Raw genomic sequence first — 21,676 nt, forward strand, 5'->3', positions numbered from 1 at the left:
TCTGTTAAGTGCCTAATAGTCATTTTAAAGTAGTTACTCCTCCTCCCCTGCATGATAATGCCTGTCTTCTAAAGGTTGCACAACAATGTTAACATTTTAATTCCATAGTGAATGCCAGCCCCAGAAGGGAAAAAGATGGCAAGTCTGATAAAGAGAGATGTGGATGCAGCTCAAAAAGCCAAGCTACAAATTAGTTCTCAGTCTCTCTGTAGAGGAGCACAACAGCAAGGCAAACTATCAAGCAGCGTCCCTGGTCTTTGTTGCCGAACAGGAACAAGCCTCAGCTTGGGCTCTTGACTAAGACAAGGCTGCAGAGCAGGTCCTCAGCTTGTTGGTTCAGATTTCTAAGGTGGTTTATCCATGAACTGGTGGTATGTTCACTGGGAAGTGCACATTTTGAGGGTGAAGGAAATTAAAACTGATGTTTGCAAATTACTTAGAAGTCCCTTTGGCCTGCTTGGGATAAGGAGAACATCTAGTCAGCCAAGACAGCAAGGCTTCAGCTACAGTGGACCCTCGACTTACAGACGGCTCGACTTACAGACTTTTCGAGTTACAGACTTCTCTGGCTGCAAAATTTAGATTCGACTTGCAGCCGGAGAATCGACTTACAGACCAGAAAAAATCCAAAATGGAACAAAAATAGAATAAAACCCGCCGGTTATGGGATTAATTGGTTTTCAATGCATTGTAGGTCAATGGAGATTCGACCTACAGAATTTTCAACTTGCAGACACCATTCCAATACGGATTAATTCCGTAAGTAGAGGGTCCGCTGTACCTTTGTGATGTTGATGCTTGCTCTGACTGGCAGCAGCTCTTCAGAGTCTTGGAGACAGAGAAGGCCTCTCTTTGTTTGTTTAACTTCACCCAACAGGAGCATGTGATCTACCACTAAACTATGATCACCTTCTTTGCAAGAAACATCTAAAAATTGGAAAGTGAGGGTGGATAGAACAGGAAGAAAGGTACAAAGATAGGCAGCAATTCTGGCACTCTAGGAGGAAAAACAGAGGGGAGGGGACTGGAGAGGCTCTGCTGAGGGTACAGCTAAGTACAAATCCTTTTGATTGAAGCCTCCACCTCCTAGAACAAATGCAGAACCCTCAGGACTGGACATCCCCCCCCCTGCACTGTAGACAACTAAGGAACCCTCTTTGACCACTGGGGTTAATGTCTTAATTGAAAGTCTCTGCCCCACCCCCTCTGCTCCCTTCATCTCCTTCCCATCCTGCACAGCCCAAAGCCTCTCTCCTGCTAGGGCCACCCCTTCATTGTCCTTCTAACTGTCCTGTGATCCCAGCATGAAGGTTGTTTCTCTCTGAGATCAAGAGGCCCATTTTCTCTAAACCCTCTTTTGTCCCTCTTTCAGTAGGCGAACAGCTTTTTTGCATTTTAATGCCCATTTCCAGGGAAGCATGTGCCACTTGCAATTAAAAGCCCTGTAACAAAGATCTAAGAGACAGAACAACACATTTTGGCACATGGAGGGGGATGATTATAGCAGTGGGAAGGAAACTGGGGGAAGATTTCCAATAAAAATCACACTATCATCATCCTGTCTGTTGGTGACTGCAAGATCTGTTCTTTACTCTGCTTGCCCAGAATGGGAACAAAATGGGAAACCCATCACTTCATTTTTTAAAAAAGAAATATATTCTCAGCCATTTCACAAAACTGATCCTTACCTCCAAAACTTTCCTGATCTTTCGGCTTGAAGCTTAGATCAACACGGATGTAGCTTCGAAAGAAGCGCTTATATAAACTACAAGAATGCAAAATGTATGTTTAAAATTCCCAGTCACTTTAAGTTATATCATTTAGTGAAAAGGTAAAGAGGAGACTCCTTTTCACAACGAAAACAGGATGAGGTCCATCCCAGAGATTGCAATGCCTTTGTTTCATTTGCTACCAAAACTGCACAGCTGAGCAAGGGCTTGGGTCACCCACAGACTAGAGGCCCTACCACCTTCACTTCCCAGGGATGTAATAAGTGCTGTGGCAGACCCCAACATTCATGTGGTGCAGCATTCTGCTTTCTGCAACGGGCAGCTAAATACTGAGTGGTTTCACTTGGCAGAACCAGCTGGGCACAATATTTGACACATGGAGGGATTACATTTGGAACTGAAGGAATACAGACTTAAGTCTCCAATGAGTCATGGCAATTATGAGGCACCTTGGGTCAGTCATTCTCTCTCCGTCTGGCCTTTCCTCCTAGCTTTACTGATGCTAAAGCACAGCAAAGGAGGAGACACGAATGCTGCCTTGAGTTCACTAGAACAAAGTCTAGGTATACATTGAACTAACAAATTATACAAACATACATCCTGCCCTTTCAGTATTATGCCTGACGCCCACTGATAGGTCAAATCTGCCACCCATTTCCACCACCTTTTAAAGGCAGTCATGAAATTGGATGAGCCCCCTGCTGTCGTTTTTAGCCCAGTCTTCTGTTCATATAGTGGCTACACACAAATGCCTCAATGGGGAGCCCATAGGAAGGACACAGAAGTTATAGCCCTCCAACACTCTCCCCCTTGCGGATTTTCAATGGTATACTGCCTATGAAAGTGGAGGTTTCATCACCGATAGTGGATAATAGCAACAGACAAATGCCCCCCATTCATCAGTCTCATGTTCTGAAATCAATTACTGGGCATCACTACATCTTATGGCAGCCAGTTCATTTAAAAAGTGCAATCCATTTAGAATTTTTAAAGATTTGATTCTTTACAAAATACTGTAGAACTATCGTAATGTGGTGGTTACAGTGCTGGGATCAGCATTAAATTCTCCCCTTGGGAGTGAAAGTCTCTGGGTAATTACCTCACATGCTTGCTGTAGCTGTGAAGAGAAGGAGAAGGAGAAGCAGGTACACCACTCTCACTTTTATGGTGGAGAAGATTGGAACCTCATGTGACCTATATGGCACAGCCAGGTAAAATCCTATTACATAAAAATTAAAGGCAGCAATGATTAATAACTGTGTGGTGTCAAGTCAGTTATGACTTCTAGCAACCATTTTCAGGGGTTTCCAAGTAGAAAGTATTCAGAAGTAGTGTACTGTTCCCTTCTTCTGGAGGAATTATGGGACTGTACAGCTTGCCCAAGGCCACATAGGCTGGCTATTATCACAGAAGGCACAGTGGGAATTGAATTTCTAATCTCTGACTCCCCAGCCACACACCTAATTTACTGAGCTATCCAGCCAGAGGGAATTATGCTGGCTAGCTATTTGCTAACCCAGTCAAAATGTGAGTGCTTAACTTCCAACACCCTAAAAAGTATGACACCGAAATATCTGTAGGATCACCTCACCTAATATTAATCTGCCCATGACATGAAGTCATAGAGGAAGGTTGTTCTCTAAGCAGTTTTGGGGTACACATCAAGGAATTGTTCATTTGTTGCACCCTCAAACATGACGCAACCTCCTCATGAAGCTATGAATGGCACCAATATTTCAATCACTGTGCCACCAGTTCAAAACCGATTTTAAATCTACTTTGCAGTAAGTCTAATGCTTAAGATGTAGCTATCTCAGACATCATTGCTAATTCTTCTGCTTTTCTTTGTTTTGGTGCCATGGCTGGACCTCCATTGGCCTAGTTTCATTTAACTTATTTATGCAACAGCCTGGTATAGGTGTTAAAATGTGGCTTCAAAATGATGTAATAAATATATATATATTGGTATCAGAAACATTTAAAAGGCATCCACTAAATATAGCCATTTCGTTATCATGCAGTGAAAAGGAACTGCCACAGCCTACCCTGTAAGTATCAGCCCCGTTTCAACCTGCCAGTCAAGGGCATTTCACTTTTGAGTGCTCTTTTTCCTTTGGTGAGGTTGAAGCCAGGGCAAGGCAGAGCAAAGCAGGAAGGAAAAGCTCAGGGAAGAAAGACAGAAGGCAATACTGTCCAGCGTCCATGCTTCTGTATTCCCACACTTAATCACACAAATTGACAAGAGTGCAAACTAAAAGAAAATATTTCCTATGTGGGAGTATTTTAATAAGACTACTCAGTAGGCAAGGAAGCCAAATCTAACAGATTATTTATTACAATTAAGAGTCACAATGTTTAATGGTTAAGAGTGAAACAATGTTGTGAATAATAACCTATATCATTATAAATCAATATACTTTAGTAGCTTTAGTATCACAATAGGAAAAAAATTCTGCTAAAGCAACTTATCCCTACTTCTTTGTTAAATTTTGTTGTAAACTAAAAATGTGCAAGTTAGTTTCCCCTTCCTTCTTGTGAACCCACACTTTTCTGTAAACTAAAATACCCTGAAATGTGCTCCCACTCCATGCTGGGCCATTATCCTCCAGCCCCAGCTACAATATGCTGCCATAGCACTGATTCTCAACACATCTGGAATGAACTAGCACAATAGATTAGTGAAGTTCCGTTATTTGATGTTAAGCAATTTAGCTTTAGAAGCTGTCCATAGATAGCTCTTCCAAGTCTGAACCTATTCCCATATCACCACTTGTCAGAAGGTGGGTGGCTCAAGAGAATTCTCTGCCAGAGCCCAAGACAAATACTGGAGTTGAAATGTACTATGATGCAGAAGTCTCCCTTGGGGCTTGCACCCAATCTAAAAATAACAGGCTATAAACATTACTGGGTCTGTTTCGCCTGATTGCTGCTGTGATAAGTGGTACATCTGGCAGAGAAATGCAACCCAACCCAAGCAGCAAGAGCAGACATCAATTTATTGAGGAGCTCGGGAAATACTGGCCTGGCCTAACTCAAACAAGGGCTTCTCTCTGATCTCATAAGCCAGCCAGCCAGCCAAAATGCAAGTGCAGCTACTGTCTGGGAGGGAGAAGACAAGAAAGGGACCTGGGCATTTACAGCACAGTGAGCGTCCAAGGTTTGTGACAGCCACTAATATACAAAGAGAGCCCATTTGCTGGGCACCAAGTCACAGTGCCTACCCAGTTAAACTTCCTGCTTCATTTTAACGACTTCCAGGTATTAAATGTCCCCTTCAACTTTTTGTTTTCTGCAGTAAAGCCAACACACTCTTGCGGGACCTTAAAAGACTAACAGGTTTATTTGGCTTAAGTTTTCATGGACTGTAGCACACATGTTCAGAAGCATGAACTACACTCATAGAAAACATACATTTATGAATATGTGAGAAAAACAAGAATGTGAAAAGTAGTACAAAACGTATTGCTGGAGTTACAGCTGCTTTTGCTTAACAAGTACAGATCTTGATCAATCAGAGGTGACAAATACAGATCTCTATCCCCATTGTTAAAAGTCACTCAAAGATCATTGATACATTAGAGGTATATCTAAGCACAGATAAGCAGATTAAAACGTATATATGGTGAAGAGCACCCATTGTTTAAGCATAGTACAAAGCACCAGTTTCACCTAGCTACATAGACAACTGGTTCTGGATTTAAATATAAGGGTGTAGAGGGAAGATAAACGCAAAAATTACAAGAAGGGAAGATTTTCCAAATGGTTGTCATAGATATAGGAATAGTACAGAAAGCTGACTTATATGTGTGCAGCAATACAGTCTCTGATTTGGGTCAATTATAAAAGTATAAACATCTGCCCGCCTGAGGACATAAACTTGTCTACAGACACTCATATTAAAACATAGCAGATTGTCTTTAAGTTGCCACAATATTTTTGCCTTCTTTCTTTCTTTATTTATTTTCCTTTTGTTTTTGCCCAGTAAGACTTATACTGAGACTCTGGCTCCATCCAGGTCATGTTTGTCAACTCCAAAAGGCAGCAACAACTCTCCAGGGATTCTGGCAAGATTAATTTTTTTGGCCTCCCTTGTATTACATGGTAGCCTCTGATCCAAATATTAACAAGGCCCATTTAACTTCTACAAGCAAATAGGGCTGAGTGAACTCAGTGTGATATGGTTAATACAGCAGTTTTGTGGTACGACAAAGATAAGCTGATTATTTTTACTAGCGAGATAAAAAGCTCCCAAGCCAAAAGAGATCAAATAGATGCCCATCATGTTTTGTTTTGTTTTCCTTTTCCACCCACTGAGCAGAATTTGAGCACTCCAAGGCTGGAGACATATTCATAGTAAAAGCTGGGCAAAGATCTGTCAAATCTGCTTGTATCTGGATTTGTGCATTAAGTGGGGGGGGGGGGGGGTTGGGGCCTGATGGCCTTAGAGGCCCCTTGCTACTCTATCATTCTAGGATGTCATTTCTGTAGCTTTTAATGTTGTAAGCTACCCGGTATCCTTTAGGAGAAAGGTGGCATATAAATGTTTTAAACAAACAAACATTCATACTATTCTTTGTAAAATACACACAGATTATTCAAATATATTTAAATATCTCTGTTTCTAGTCATATTGTGCATATGATACATATTTGTTGCTTAGCTTTTGGTAATGCAATCACAGATCATTTCTTTTTAATCCCTGCATGAAGCAGGAGGCTGGACTTGACAGCCTTAGCGGCCCCTTGCAACTCCATCAATCTAGGATGTTATTTCTGTATCTTTTAATGGTGTAAGTCATCTGGGATTCTTTAGGGAAAAGGTGGCATACAAATGTTTTAAATAAATATCTAAAATAAACACAGAGGTTACCATTCATATACATTTAAATGGAGTTGTATTGTGCATATTATGCATGTGTTGTTCAGCTTATTTAACACAACTGCAGACCATTTCTTTAGTTTTATTCCTGCATGAAGCAGGGAGGTGGACTTGATGGCCTCAAGAGGTGCCTTGCAACTCCATCTTTCTAGGATTCTATTTCTGTATCTCTTAATACTGTAGGCCACCTTGGATCCTTTAGGAGAAAAGTGGTATATAAATATTTTAAATAAATAAATATTCATACAGTTCTTTGTAAAATATACACAGAGACTGCCATTCATATATATTTAAATATCTCTGTTTACATATTATACATATTTGTTGCTTAGCTTTTGGTTACACAATTACAGATTTTTTTTCTTTTCCTATTCTTTTCTAAAGTGTAAGTTAGCATTTTGCTTAGGGTTTTTTCTGTAACATTGTAACATTTTGTTTGGTAATACATTTTTCCTGGGTTTGGCACGGCCTATTTATTAACAGTATCAGTGTCTGATTTTGTCAAACAAAATACATTTGATATATTACAGCTTCAATGTAACAGTGAGTGTTGTCAATGTTTCTGTCATTACAGCTTAGTGCTCTTTTTCCTGCCTGTAGTTCCGAATGAGATCAGAGATGGAGTTCAGTGAGACTGGTGTGATCTCCCCCTGCTTTTTGAATAATACTGGCTTTCATGTCAGATTTGTGTCTGTCTTTCCTTCATGGGGAGGGGGAAAGATCTGTCTGACCAAGGCAAAATGCTGTGTAGCATTTCCATACTTCAGTCTGGACTATTCTATCCAACAGTTACAATTCCTAAACATCACTGCTCAATTACATAGCTGACAAATAAACACAACCATGTAGCAGAAAGCAACAAACAGTTAGACATGCTTTCAGGCTTCCAACTTCCACACAGAAAATGCGTACTATAAAATGCATTACTTACAACCACAATCAACTATTTAAATAAGGCATTTCTCAGACTTCAATACAGAACAAGATGGGGTGGGAATGAGGGGAACCAGATCAACAGCGCTGGACTTGTACCAAAGAAAGCAATTTCTACAAGGCAAACCCAAATCCAAAAATGACAACAGAACATCTTCAGTTCCAACCTACACTTGCCAGCTCAAACCACTCAAAAGTACCATCTGCAATCTACAACAAGCCTGGACAATGACACATCTTTTGCCAACAACATTTCACAGCATTTCACAGAGGACAAACAGATCAGCTTCTTTCTGAAAAGAATAAACTGACACAATCTTACATTACAAGCAGTGGGATAAGCACTTCAGCCTCACTGGACAAAGCAGTCTGGTTTTTTTGTTTGTTTTTTTGGGGGGCGGGGAGACAACATGATCATGTTTTAATTTATTGTGATTTTAAACACATTTTAAATTGTTGTATGCCTCTTTCTGTATCTTTTAGTGAAAGAAAGGCAGACTATGAATAAAGTAGGTAAATAAATAGCTGAAGAGGAAAAAAAAATTAGAGGCTCATCTACATCTTCCTTGGTCCAAACAGGGACAGCTGCTTTTTATCTCTAGCCATATGTTAATCAGCTCATCCATTTCTGGGGAAGTATACTTGGTCCACAAAACTTTACAATATAATACAGAAGTTCAGTCTACGTTTGTTTGTTTTTTAATTTCCTGCAATACAGTTGCACAAGCTAAGGTGGCGATCTTCAAAAAATTTTCCAGTCAGATTTTTCTGTACTGCCATGAACTGCTACACGTTGTAGGACCACCATTAACATTTGCTTATCCGTTTTGGAGATGTATTTATCTTTCACAGACTCTTAACAACCACTTTAAAGATCTGTGTTTGTCAATATTATGAACACTATCATTTTTTTGCATTTTTACTGCCTCTCATGTTACCCTCCTTCCCTGCATGGGTATAACTGTACCTCTGATGAGGCTTTTTTTATGCACGCCAAGAAACAGGCTGTTGTCCATGAAACCACATGTCAAAAAAAACTTGTTATCTTTTAAGCAGCACAAGGATCTTTGTTAGTTTTGCTACAACAAACTACACTCTAACAGGACTGCCTTTCTGGAGTTTCTGCTTAAAAAAACAACAACACACCAGGGATCTCTCTTCTCTAAACTCCCCTCTGTGTCTGTTGCTGCATCATTAGGAGGCTTACATGCAAGCAGACACTGGTTTTATCCCTGACATCTCCAGATAGGGCAGGGAACAACTCCTAAGGAAACCCTGAAGGGGATACTGCTATTCTAAACAAGACTTGAGATGTCTCAATAGAAGACTCAGCTCCCCATGTTCTGTTGCTTTCTGTAAACTACTATTTGGTGACTATGACTGGTTGGTTAAAATATGGTTTCCCTCTATATTTGTTAAATTAAATTTACTGTGAACTTTGGGAGAAACAGCGCAGAAGCTTGGACAATGTGACAACCGTTCCACGATTTTTAAACATCCTTATGGAAAAGAAGTGGACATCCTAATACTGTATGACTTAGAGCATTTCTGGAACATTTAGCTCCTACAGTAAAATTTAAATGTGTGACGGACAAGCATCCACTTGGGACCCTGAAAAGGGGTAACGGAAGCCAACTGGAATGTGTGTATGTGTGTATATTAAATATATCACTTTTTTTTCAATTGCCTGACATAATTTGTCAGTTTTCAGCTGTTTGCTGTTCTTATTTTTGAGCATGGATATGGGAACCCTGCTAAGTTTCCAGAACTCGCGTGTTATTTCCCTTCCCACAGTTTCCAAAAGGGAAAGGGAAGAGACTCAGTGACCCACATGGGTCACTTGGCACAAAAAGTGGCTTGGAGGAGCAGTGACCCTTTCAAACTGGAGCTTGAGAAAAATGAGTCAGCATGAGAATACATTCAGCTTGGCTGCAAAGAACACCAAATGCTCAAACCCCCTACCCCCCCCCCCAATCCTCCTCAGCATGTGGCCGAGCAGGCTCTCCGGCAATTCAGCTTCTAGCCTGGCTGTCATTGTTTGATATTGCGCGGGGGGGGGGGGGGAGAGATGCCTTGAGGTTGAGGGTAGAAGCAATTAATGGCCTAAATTCAGGGGCCAGTAGCTTCAGTACTGTTGTCTAGCTAGGGATTTATCCAGCAAGACAGGAAGTACTGTATACGACTAGCAAATAATTCACACAGACCTCAAGCAGTAAAGATGAGTGTAAATAAGGCCAACTGGATTAATAAGTAAAATGTGTCCCAGTTAATTCTCCACAGGCAACGGCTAGCAAATTCTGTTGTTACATAGTCTGCACCCTGTCCTGCTTTGATTTCCATATTTGTCAATTCATTTTTAAGCATGAAATCAAGCATCATATTAGGCACATTCATATTAAGCACATTCTTTAATGAACTTTATGTTTGATTCAGTTCTCAGCACTGCTAGGTGAAAGGATCTCCAGCAGGAAATGAAGATAAAGGTGTATGTCTCTCTAGGGGTTTCAGGCAGAAGGCAGAGACACTATGCAGTACAAAAAACATGCCAGAATGAAGATGAGGAATTCCAGCCATGATGTTCCTCCTTCTTAAGTATGCATACTAATGTGGGTTTGAAATACATATCTATGCATGTATTACTTAATTAGGATATGAAATAAATTTAATTTACTGTTATTTATTATTTAGATTCCATCATTCCCTTCGTGAGCACATGACTCTCGCTCTCCCCTTTGTGTTAACAACCTTGTGAGCAAAGTCAGACAAAGTGTAGAGACCTGTTCAAGGTCACTCAGAGACTTCCATGGCTCTGGAATGACTTGTACCTGGATTCCTATTTTCCCTAGTCCCACTTCACCACTCTAAGCAAAATTTTCAAATTATATAATTCAAACTTTAAAAAAAATTATTGCTCTCTAATACAGTTCAGTCTTTTGGTTCATCATTCTCTGTCTTATGGTTTCATACATAGGGTTTATTGCAATTCTGCTTTTTTCTTTACAATAATTTTACAGAACCACAAGCATTTAAACTTCCTACATTCATCAAAAACACATCTCAGTGAATATTTTCCTTTACTGTACTTTGGCAAACTGAGAAGGTTCTTGGAACTGCAGAATGGAATTTTAGCAGAATCTCTGGTTGTCTGGAGAGATGTCTATTTGAAACAAGAGTCTTTGGAAGCAGAAAATACCATTACCTTCTTAAGGTCTGATCTGGGGTATTTTTCAACTCAAGTATGGGAGGGAGGGAGGGAGGGACACAGCAAAGGCTACCATGATCCTCAGAGGAAAGCCATTAGTCTAAAAAGTGCAATGAGCAGTGGAGCAATCTCTTGTAGAGCTGCCAAGTTAAGGTTGAGCACCTGTAAACAAGCCATGATAGCCACAATGTGGAAGGCTCAATCCTTTCCTCAGGGCATGGGACAATGGCTTCTCTGCATGCTGCCGCAATCTCTTTTTATCCATTCACCTCCCCCCCACTTGGCACCTGTCCATGCGTCTGTGACTCATCTCCATGGCTCGTACTCCCTGGAGTCTGGCGCCTTACTGGTGGTGTAATTTGCTCCCATTTTATTTCACTAGCTTTTCATTCTTCTGGGGGCAGAAAGAGCAGCCTCAGTAATCACTCCACTGGTTTGCTTGCTGAACAAAGCATAGTATGGGAAGGTATGTAGGCCACATCCCATGAATAAAATAGCTATAAAACAGACCTCAAATGAGATAGCCCACCACCTCAACAAGGCTTTGTAAAAGAGAGTAGGTAAAGAAGTGTAGGCTTCTGAGCAGAAAAATTCCCTTATATGCTGCTCCATTCAACCTAGAAATCCTGGGTACTTTCAAAACTAGGATTCTATAAAGAGAAGAAACTGTTACCATGGTACAGAGGAATATAAAACTCACCACGGTTTTAAAAACAGGCGGATTTCCCTGCCACTTGCCCCCACCCTCTGGAACACAAAGGCTGAATTCATGCAAGAGCATGCCAGCAGCTCAAGATTCAGGTGCAAGGACACACTGAGATTTTAATAAAGGCATGTCCTACTCTTGTTTTTGCACTATCTACAAAGACCACATGTTTTTACATTTTCCCCTGAACTTCTGTCCTCATAAATTTGCATTTATTTATATCTACTTCTGCCAGGCATGTCCCTCCAGAATGTCTATGAGGATTAATATGAGACAGCCCTCCAAACAACTTCATTTCAGTTCTTATACGAGGGATTCTTTTTTTAATAGAAAAAGTGGCATTTAAATTATTGACTGACAAACACTGACACAGTAACATAACCCTCAGAGAAGGGGACCTACTCTCTATCCTATTAGGCCATCCTATGTGTTGTAGGATTCTTGCATATGGACCAGTGGCACATGAAGCCTCAAGTTTAGTTTAACTGAGATTTTATTGCAAAGCTATCTAGCCAGAGTTTTGGATTTGCATATTTCTTACTCCCAGTTTTCCTTCTTATTAAAAAAACCAAAACATTTTGCCTGATGGGAAGTTCTAGAGAACACAAAAGCTTTTCCATTATTGTGGAATTATAACTCATATTGTGTAAATATAATTGCTCCTAGTAAGACAGACCCTGCCTGTGGGTTTTCAAGGTTATTGTCCTTATAGGCCAACACAGTTACTTTATTTCTCACTGCGGCTTATTTGAACGGAGCACATGCCTTTCTTTCACACATAGTACATCTCCCAGGCTTGCTTCATCCCACAGACTTTTCAATGGCTTTAAGAGCCCAGGTCTGGGTACATGTTGAATACAAAGCATGATGTTCTGACCATGACCTACAGTGCTACTAACAATAACGGACTAGATCATTGATCCATTTAGTCCAGAAAAATCTATTCTGACAGGCAAGATCACTGCAGCATTCCTGGCAAAGGGAGGCCTTCACCAGCCCCACTACCTGAGCGAACTTAAACTGTGGGGTGCCATAGACCAAACACCTGGGATTTTCCGCATGGAAAGCACGTGGTTCCCTAATGAGAGATGGGCCTTCCCCATAAGGCCTCTCATCCTATTACCTATAATTAAAAAAAAACCCCACACAAACAAACAGGTTTCACTGGCGAGCCAAGGCTGCAGGAGTGTCACAACAGCTCCACGGTGGAGTCTGAAAGATGCAATGCAAGTACATTGAAAGTGGGCTAGAGATGGGACACAAATCTGGCTCCCTTTTCCTCACTTTTTCAAAGCACAAATCCCTTTGCCTATTCCCTCTAGTAGTCCATGACTCCCACTTCTCATCCCCTTGACCTCTGCCTGACTCAGCCCTGACAGCCACGGGGCTTAGAACCATGGCAGCTGCCTGCCCTCAGGAATGCTCCGGCAGGATCCCATTTACTGGAGAGATTTATGAGGAGGCTTCTTCTGTCTGTGGAGTCACAGAAGGACAAACTAGGGAGAAAGAAGGATATGCATAAATGCATTCTTTCTCCTGGCCATCTTCACATTGAAGGCTCCTTTCTCTTTCTGTCCTACTCATATCAACCTGCTTGTTTTCACCAAGCTTCTGGCCCCCCCCCTTCCTGAGCATCTAAAGCCCCCAGCTGAATCTGCTGCCCCATGGCCAAATATCTAATGAGGATTAGGGATACTGTATTCCTGTCATGTGCCTGTTCATTCTTTGAGTTACATTCCAAAGATTCAACCATTTCAGTTTGTTGGTGCAAAAACCACAAAAGCCTGTGGCACCTTAAAGATTGCACACATTTATTACAGCTGAAGTTCTTGTAGACTGCAACCCCTCTCATCAGATGCATAAAGAGTAAATTAGAATGTCAGCACCCATGGGTGATGGAGAGGTGGGACTGCAGACAATGGGAGTCAGTTAAATTAAAGGCTGCCAGTACCTTTAAGTACAACAGGGAAAGTAATGGCAGTAACCACTACGAGAATGGATTAGCTATACTTGATTAGATCAAAGGCCTTTCTAGCCTGGCATTCTGTTTATTTATTTATTTTATTTATTTATTGGACTTATATACCGCCCCATAGCGCTACAAGCACTCTCCGGGCGGTTATAGTGGCCAATCAGTTAGTGATTGGTTATAGTGGCGGTTATAGTGGCCAATATAATATAGTGGCCAATCAGTTGCCATTAGGGAGCTTGTTAGCAGGTCAGGGGTGCAACCTCTGCCTCATGCTCTCCAGTAATGGATAGGCAGAGGTATACATACTGCCTCTGGTACTCAGCACGATTTATAGCCATCCTGACAAATAGTCACGCCTGGTCCTTGTCTGTATCTCTTTATTCAGTCCCCTTGTAAAGTCATCCAAGTTGGCAGCCACTGCAATACCTAGTAGCCCTGAATTCTAAAGCTGGCAAAGCTGGCTGGATAGCTCAGTGATATAGGGCTCTAGTGTCAGAGGTTGGGAGTTCAATTCTCCACTGTGCCTCCTGGAGGTAGAGCCCTGGGCAAGCTGCACAGTCCCAAAATACACCCAGAAGAAAGGAAGGGTAAACCGCATCCAAAATATTTTCTAACTAGAAAATCCTGCAAAGGGTCACCATACATCAGAACAGACTTGACAGCATATTATTATTATTATTATTATTATTATTATTATTATTATTATTATTATTATTATTATTATTATTATTATTATTATTATTATTATTATTATTATTATTATTATTATTATTATTATTATTATTGTTGTTGTTGTTGTTGTTGTTGTTGTTGTTGTTGTTGTTGTTGTTGTTGTTGCTGTTGCTACTACAGACAGCAAGAGCCTGTCAGAGATCGGCCCCAGGCCTGCCACATCCCCCCACTCCCATCTGTGAATATGGTATCTCTCAACAGAGTATGGGCCCATAAACTATCCCACTAGGGAACACTTTTGTAAGGGGCACATGGCACAGCTCTTCCAAAAGTTAGAACCATTTGTATGGTTGGTACAGAGACTACATGTCTAAGGCCCTGAAACGGATAATTAAAAGAGGAAGCTAGAATTCTCCATACTGATTACAGTGAGAAAGATGGTTCCCCATGTTGTCTCATGAAGAACAGTAGTCTGTTTCCTATCATTAAAAGTCCAACACATAAATTAAACAATGGGCAAAGAAACAATGCATAACGTCTCGCTGTGTCTCTCCCTGCCCACCCAGACAGACATTGCCACGACAATGAGATGCATTCCACATGCCTCTGTATTCACACCCCTTCAGCTTCTGGGGTGTCTTGCATAATTTCTTTCAAGTATCATTTTAGGTGATAGACCTCTCTCTGGGAGCTGACCAGCCAAAGCTGGGTCTGGAGAAGTCATAATGTACAATGCAGGCCAGAGAAAAGTCCCAACAGCTCCAGTACAAAATTAGGCCACTGTATGCAATAAGTAAGGAGGCAGCCGCATTTAGCCCCTTGCCACTTAAATGTTTGCACAGAGCCTTCCTGGTGTGATGCTGGAGTACATCACCTTTCCTCAGGAGAGACCAACTAAATTAAACTTCCTAAATGCGGGTGAGGGGGAGGGGAAGGAAGGATAAGGGGGACCAAGGAACAAAATATACTCCAATGAATATGCTTTTGTTTTTTACCTTATTTCCTTTTCTTGGCTGAGTCTCATGCTCTGCCAGATGCTAGGACCTATGGTTCTTGTGTGATGTTGTCCTGTGTAATTACTACTAGAAACTGGAGTTTTGGGTTAGTGCATATCCAGGCAATGAAGTGGCTTCTGAACACCAGCATGACTGTTCGCTCTGCTCAACTTGATATGCCTTGGGTCCATTTAAAGGAGAAAGGTAGGATAAAAATATTTTTAATAAATAAGTCATTAAGGCTGCCTGTTCAGGCTAAGCAACATATCCCTGGCAGCAGAGCTTAATTATTTACAGACTAGTTAAGTTTATATCCCTCCTTTCTTCAGTGAGCTTATGGTAGCATATATGGCTCTCCTCTGCTGCACATTAACCTTCTAATAATTCTGTAACATAGGTCAAGCTGAGAGAGGGATAGAGAGAGGCTGGCCCAAGGTTACCTAAGAAAGTTGGAGACTTGAGGGGGATCTGCAAAATCCCAGTGGAGTACACTAACCACTACACTGTTCTGATTTTGCCACACAGTTCTAGACCTGGCTAGCTGCTACTGAAAGCAGAGGTCCTTCATCACTCTGTAGTACAGCTTCTATTTCTGCAAAATGAGCAGAGTCCACCATGAGTGATGAGACTCTCCTGAATCCAAATCCAACATACGATGCACAAACTCCAATCCTGCTCCTCTTAGCTGCCTCTCACATATCCTCTCCTTCCCATATACTGTATATATATAAGCCCCATATCTATACCCTGGAGACAATTCCAGAGAATCAATTCTAGTCAACATTTGTTCACTGAAGCTTGGTTTACTTATTTACTATAAAATCAATATTCTCCCTTTTTCTTTAACCTATCACAGAGTCACATTTGTACCTGTTTTCCTGAATCTAATTTAAGAAGACCAATTTTTACCATATAGCCACAGGCTAACTGTGAAGACAATGTAGTTGATAGTGTAGTCTGGTATCAAGTCACTGCCTGTCTAAAGGCTACATTTTGATATTATTCAGAGAATATTCTCAACTCAACCATGGTATAGTAAGAGTTGACATCCATGTATATAGAGTCTCTTCAGGGGGTTTTCAGCTGCAGCTGACTTTCACAATAATTTAATACTGATTCAGTATTTGCAACATTCACATCCCACCTTTTGTCCAATCAACTGGAAACTGTGTGCATGGCTCCCTTCTTCCCCACTTTACTTGCTACAAACCTTGGAGACAGGCTGACACGCTATGCTTGGCCCAAAGGGGCCCATTGAGCTTCATGGTCAAGTGATTTGAACCCAGATTTCTCAAGTCCTAGTCCAAGACTCTAATCAGTACAGTACACACAACTACAATACTTAAGAGGAAAATGTGGACACCTACCATTTAAAATCCCTGATGTTTGTGCTATAGAAAGGCAGTCAGTGCATGCTTAGTGACTTGAGGCTAGATCTGCCAAATCCTGCTGCTTTTGCTTTGTAAATTCCCTACAATTACACAAGTTAACATCCCCAAACACCCTGTGCCAATAATTTGTGGGGCAAAGAAAGGCTAAGTAGGAAAAGGACAACTGGCTTCCAATAGAGAGTGTGTCCCAATCTAGTTGCCAAGACATGCTGGTCAGTCATCAGAAAGGATCAGGAGAAAACTTGTTTACCAGCCAGGTTTAAGCCCACTTGGCACCTCCAGGCCCAGACGCATCAGGAATCCTATTCTCCTGCTAAGTCCCAAATGAATCTCTGCACACACGCCTTACTTTGATAACCTTCCAGATCAGTTACAGGTCAGTGTGGCCCAAGCCGGAAGGCTGACACATCAGCAGCCACAGATAAAAGACTTGGATTAATAGTCTCCTTACAAAAGTGAGATTCTCATAAACATTAGACAATCTAGCTCCTTTCTCTTCCACCTGAATAATTTTCTAAGTGTGATTCATTCTCCCATGTCTCTACCCTCTCTATCCAGGATGGTTTGGATCTTGTGCCAAAATGGTCTTCTTTGTTTTGCTTTTCTGAACATTAACACCAGCATACTAATAGCTCTATACTTCCACCCACACTTCCTACCTTTCTAACAGAGCTTGTGCCCAGAAAGAAAGAGGTATGTGAGCAAAGGCTGTTTCATATTAATGCCACCTGCACTACAAGTTCCACTGTGAACGTGTGTGTTTGTAGGGGGAGCTTCTGATGGAGGCTCAGTTACACCTTGCACATTTGCCTACTTTGGCCATCTCCATTAATTTGCCCACAAAGAAATTAAAGGCGAGATAGTGGTACACCAACTAAATCAAACTAAATTAGCTACTCCTTGTTTCTTGGTTTAATTCTTTTTAAATACTTGCATACTTTCTGTTTTAGCTTTGAAATATTGTATTTTTAATTATGTAAGCCATTTTGGGTCCTTTTAAGGAGAAAGGTGGGATGGCTATCTCCCAGGCATAGTCCATAGTTGCACCACTTTTCCAACTTAATTTGGTCATGGTTTTATTACTCTCCACAGCTTTTCTATTGATCTAAGCACTCTCTACTTTTCAATGCCAATAAAGGTTTGTATGTAAAGATATATAGACAGATAGATGGTAGGCAGGTGGGCAGGCAGGCAGATACAGTAGAAAGTTGAATTAACTTCTAATTTATTTCACCCTGATGATGCATTCTAACTCTCATTTCTCTTTTTGGAAAACAAACCTTAAAATAATAAAGAAGCACATAAATCTTTGAGTCAGATTCTGGCTAATTAGCAACTCAGATTTTAAGAATTGTCTTCATTTATATACAAGTGAGCTCGAAGGTTTAGAGGAAAGCTGAATTGTGTTCTTAAGAGCATTTAACTAAAACTTAACACTTGCAGTACCTTGAGCAGAATAAAAGAGGGTTCATGATTGCACATCAGGTAACAGGACCTGATAGCCCTTTAAGAGCTATAAGCCAAATGGTGAAGCATAACTTTGCGCACAAAGGCTTCATGTTCAGTATCTAGCACCTGAAGGTAGGATTGCTGAAGAGTCCCATGTGAAACCTTTGAAAGCCAGTTTTTGAAAACAGGATAGCTTTAGATGTGTCATTCCCACCAACAGCCCACTTCTACATTTGACATGCGCCTCATGTATGGAACAGACAATGCCATTCCTCAGAAGTACCTTTTTCATACTGCACAACTTAAGAGGAAAAAATCATGAGGCAAGGCAGTTGTTTGCAAAGCTGAAGAATAAATAAAGGCAACAAGGGGAAAAATGTTTATTTGAAATGTCATGCTAGAGAAGAGCTTTAGGGATGTCCATGGTCTGGCAGGAAGACAAATATATTTGTTCTAGAGTAAATCAACCAAACTCTCAACAACAGCTAAATGACTTTGGAAATACCCTAACACTCATCAGAAAATAAAATAATGTCATGAAAAGTTGCAAGGCAGAAAAAAAAAGGAGAGGTATAATATGGATTGACTCCATAAAGGAAGCCTCAACCTTTAGTTTACAGGGCTGCAAATGATAAGATAGTCTGGTCATTAATTTATACGGCCACTATAAATCTGAAGGAACTCAACATACGTAATGGCAAACCAACAGTTTGATTCAATGTCCGGCCATTTTATAAAGCAGTGGTTCATTTCCTGAGGGTCCCAGTGACAACTGCTGGCCTCTCTAATTAATAGAGGGAGATACCTCACCTGGATTAAACAACACTGGACTACATGAACCAGTCTTCTGGCACAGAATAAAGTAAGTATGCAAGTTCAAGCATAGGATTTCAGAAGGGAGGCTTGAGCTCAAGTAATTTTGACAAAACTCTAAATGGATCTCTGCTCTCGGAGCCCCACTGGGATTGAAGTGGTTTATAAAAAATTGTGCCGCTTATATACTGCCCCATAATATTAAAGCACTCTCTGGACAGTTTACAGTTTATTTATACAGGCTACACACTGCCCTCCCCAGCAAGCTGGGCACTCCATTTACCAGCTTCAGAAGGGTGGAAGGCTGAATGAACCTCAAGCCGGCTACCTGGGACTGGGAACAGCAGAGTTCCAAAAGGACACTCACAGTATGCTTCCAACACATCACCAACCTTTTGCAAGCACAATTCTACACATAACTGGCCTCCCACATTTTGCTTAGCCAGAGCTGTTTTGATTTGGATCTGCTTTGATGTGGATTCCTGCACTCAGCAGGGAGTTTGTCCTACAGAAAAAATTATTCTACAGTTCTATGATCCTTTCAATTTCACAAAGCTCATCAAGCTCGCATTGAACAATTCTTACCTCACGCTGCAAATAAAATTAAAAATTGAATCTATTTTAATCTTTGCTAGTTGAAGGCTGGGAAGAAACGTACATTGCCTTGCTTGGTTCCAGCGGCCTAATATTTATATGAATCATGAATCCATTAATCCATATGCCGGCGCTGCAAAATGGAACAGGAAGCGCAATGTGCCTGTGACTAGCATAAAGACCGGAGGTTTCAGCCTTGGGTGAATCATCCTCTCGGTCTTATCCAGCGGGGAATGTATTTGCACTGCAGTGGGTGGGGATCTTTTCCACACATTCTTGTGCCCCTTCCTCAGCCAATCCTAGCTTGTGCTTTGATAAGATCAAACAGAGGAAGGAAGGAAGTTTGTGGTTGAACTGTTGTCTCTCCAAACACACTATACTCTGTTGTCAAGTGAGGGATATTTCTCCTACAAGTCACACCTTCCTATGGGCAAGCCTCCCAAGAGGTTCCAGTTTTGATAAGAGGGATAAGATAAAGTCTGTGCCATGAAAAGACGAAAAGTGACGAAAAGATAAGAAGCAACTGACACACGACCAATGATTGAAGCAACCATGAATACTAGGATTTTCCCACCAGTAAAGGCTACATGTGAGACACAGGCAATTGCCAAAAGTTGCCAGGGAGTACCTACCCCAGCTGTTAACTCTCACGAGTGATGCACAGTGGCTTTGAGGAGAAAGATGTGCTCTCCATCTAGAGCTGCTATATCTTTCACACACAGGGGTTGGGAGAAGCAACAGGGTATGGCTATGACAATTTAGTATTAATTTATATAGAGAAAATATAGAAAAGACATAGCCCTCAAAACGCTGAGGGACTGATTCCGCCACCATCAGCTATGTTGGCTAGGACTGATGTGAACTGAACTACAACACCCCCCCACAGGACCATAAATTCTTTATTTTCAATCCCAAAATGTATGATTGTAACTGTAAGCTTCCTCTCTTGTTTCATATTTACATGAAAAATATGTTTTGTAACATTTTCATTTTTGTTTCCTCCTCTAAGAACAAAAAATATTAAGTCACTATGATTCACCTTTAGTCACTGGAATAGTGTGTAGGAGATAAAACATACAGCAGAAAAGATAAATAAACGGAATGGATTTAGAGAAGTCAAGTTCCAGCCTACCCACCCAGGCAAATGTTCAGAAGTTCTTCTCTGTTTATTTAAACCTGCTAAAACAGGTCAAGCTGTAATTATGTTCTCCAAGTCCTTGTGCTGCAATTTTTAAAGAAGGGTGTCTGCATCTTCTCATTCAGTAAAAGGCAGAAGGCCCATTCTCTTTGGGGTAAGTCCTGACTGAGTTCGATATAACCATTCTACCTCAAACACCTTGCTGTGGTAGCTTTCAAACCTACTATTTCCCTAGAGTTGGGAACATCTTGATGTGGCTACTTTCTAATAAATGACCACAATGATAATGATTTAGATGTTTTCTAAGGTACAGCCAATGAGAGGAAGAAAGCTGTCCAAATGAAAAAAACACAGACTGTAAGCAGGACGTTTTTGGTGTGATGATATGAGCCTGCCCATAGTTCTGCCTCCATACGATCTGACGTTTTGGAGATTCCATGATGTACAGCCCTACAATAAACTAAGCCACTGTTATAGGACATCCAAATTATTACTGCATCCAGATGGCGGGGCTCTTTGCCTTTGACATGTGTCTGATGCTACAATGTGGTAAGCATGAAAATGTGTGTAAAATAGCATAACATACCTTCCAGGGCGATTGCAGAACTGCCATGCAGCTGAACCACAGCAGGTGGAGTTTTTTTCATGCAGGGAAGAATCATAGTGGATCATCTTAGCAATGAAACCACAGGACTCACCAAACTTGTTACTGTAGTTCGGGATTTATACAGCTCATATTCTATAAATTACAAGAAAAAAAGACATGAGCACACCTCATTCAAGTGGACGTACCCAACCATCTCAGCTGACATAACACTGTAATCTGATGGTGAGGTTGTAGAGAGCCTGAAGTCAGTTTTTCTGACTAGAACCTTGAAAATGCATCACGCTGGCTATAGGATCTGAGAACTATAGATCCAAAAGGTAACTTGTCCAAACACCAGTTTAGAGCTAATCTGTTTCTGTTCTTAATACTGAGTTCATAACAGTAACTCCATTTTGCAAACTGAACTTTTGATTACAAGCGCAATTTTAAAATGCATGCGTAATGGTCTGCAGCAATCTTACTGAGAACGAACCACACTTAAAAGGAATGTAGCTCATTTAGAGAATTACAGAGCAGACAATCATCTCAAGAGCCTTTCCTTCTTGTGGAAAGAACCTTGGTATTTCTGAGATTTCCTCTTCCTGCACAATATTGAC

The 21,676-nt window shown here is 41.0% G+C and overlaps 1 long non-coding RNA gene across 2 annotated transcripts in view; it reads right to left on the minus strand.

Annotated features, from left to right (window-relative positions):
• The window catches only part of LOC110073156 (uncharacterized), an 86,677-nt gene that overhangs the window by 62,077 nt on the left and 2,924 nt on the right, over positions 1-21,676 (minus strand). For both annotated transcript variants that reach the window (XR_012080502.2, XR_002299518.3), the window contains exon 3: positions 21,060-21,212. This is a non-coding gene — a long non-coding RNA (uncharacterized LOC110073156). The remainder of the gene's footprint in view (positions 1-21,059; positions 21,213-21,676) is intronic.

Source organism: Pogona vitticeps, chromosome 7 (genome assembly GCF_051106095.1).
Source record: "Pogona vitticeps strain Pit_001003342236 chromosome 7, PviZW2.1, whole genome shotgun sequence".
In the NCBI taxonomy this organism is placed as follows: Eukaryota; Metazoa; Chordata; class Lepidosauria; order Squamata; family Agamidae; genus Pogona; species Pogona vitticeps.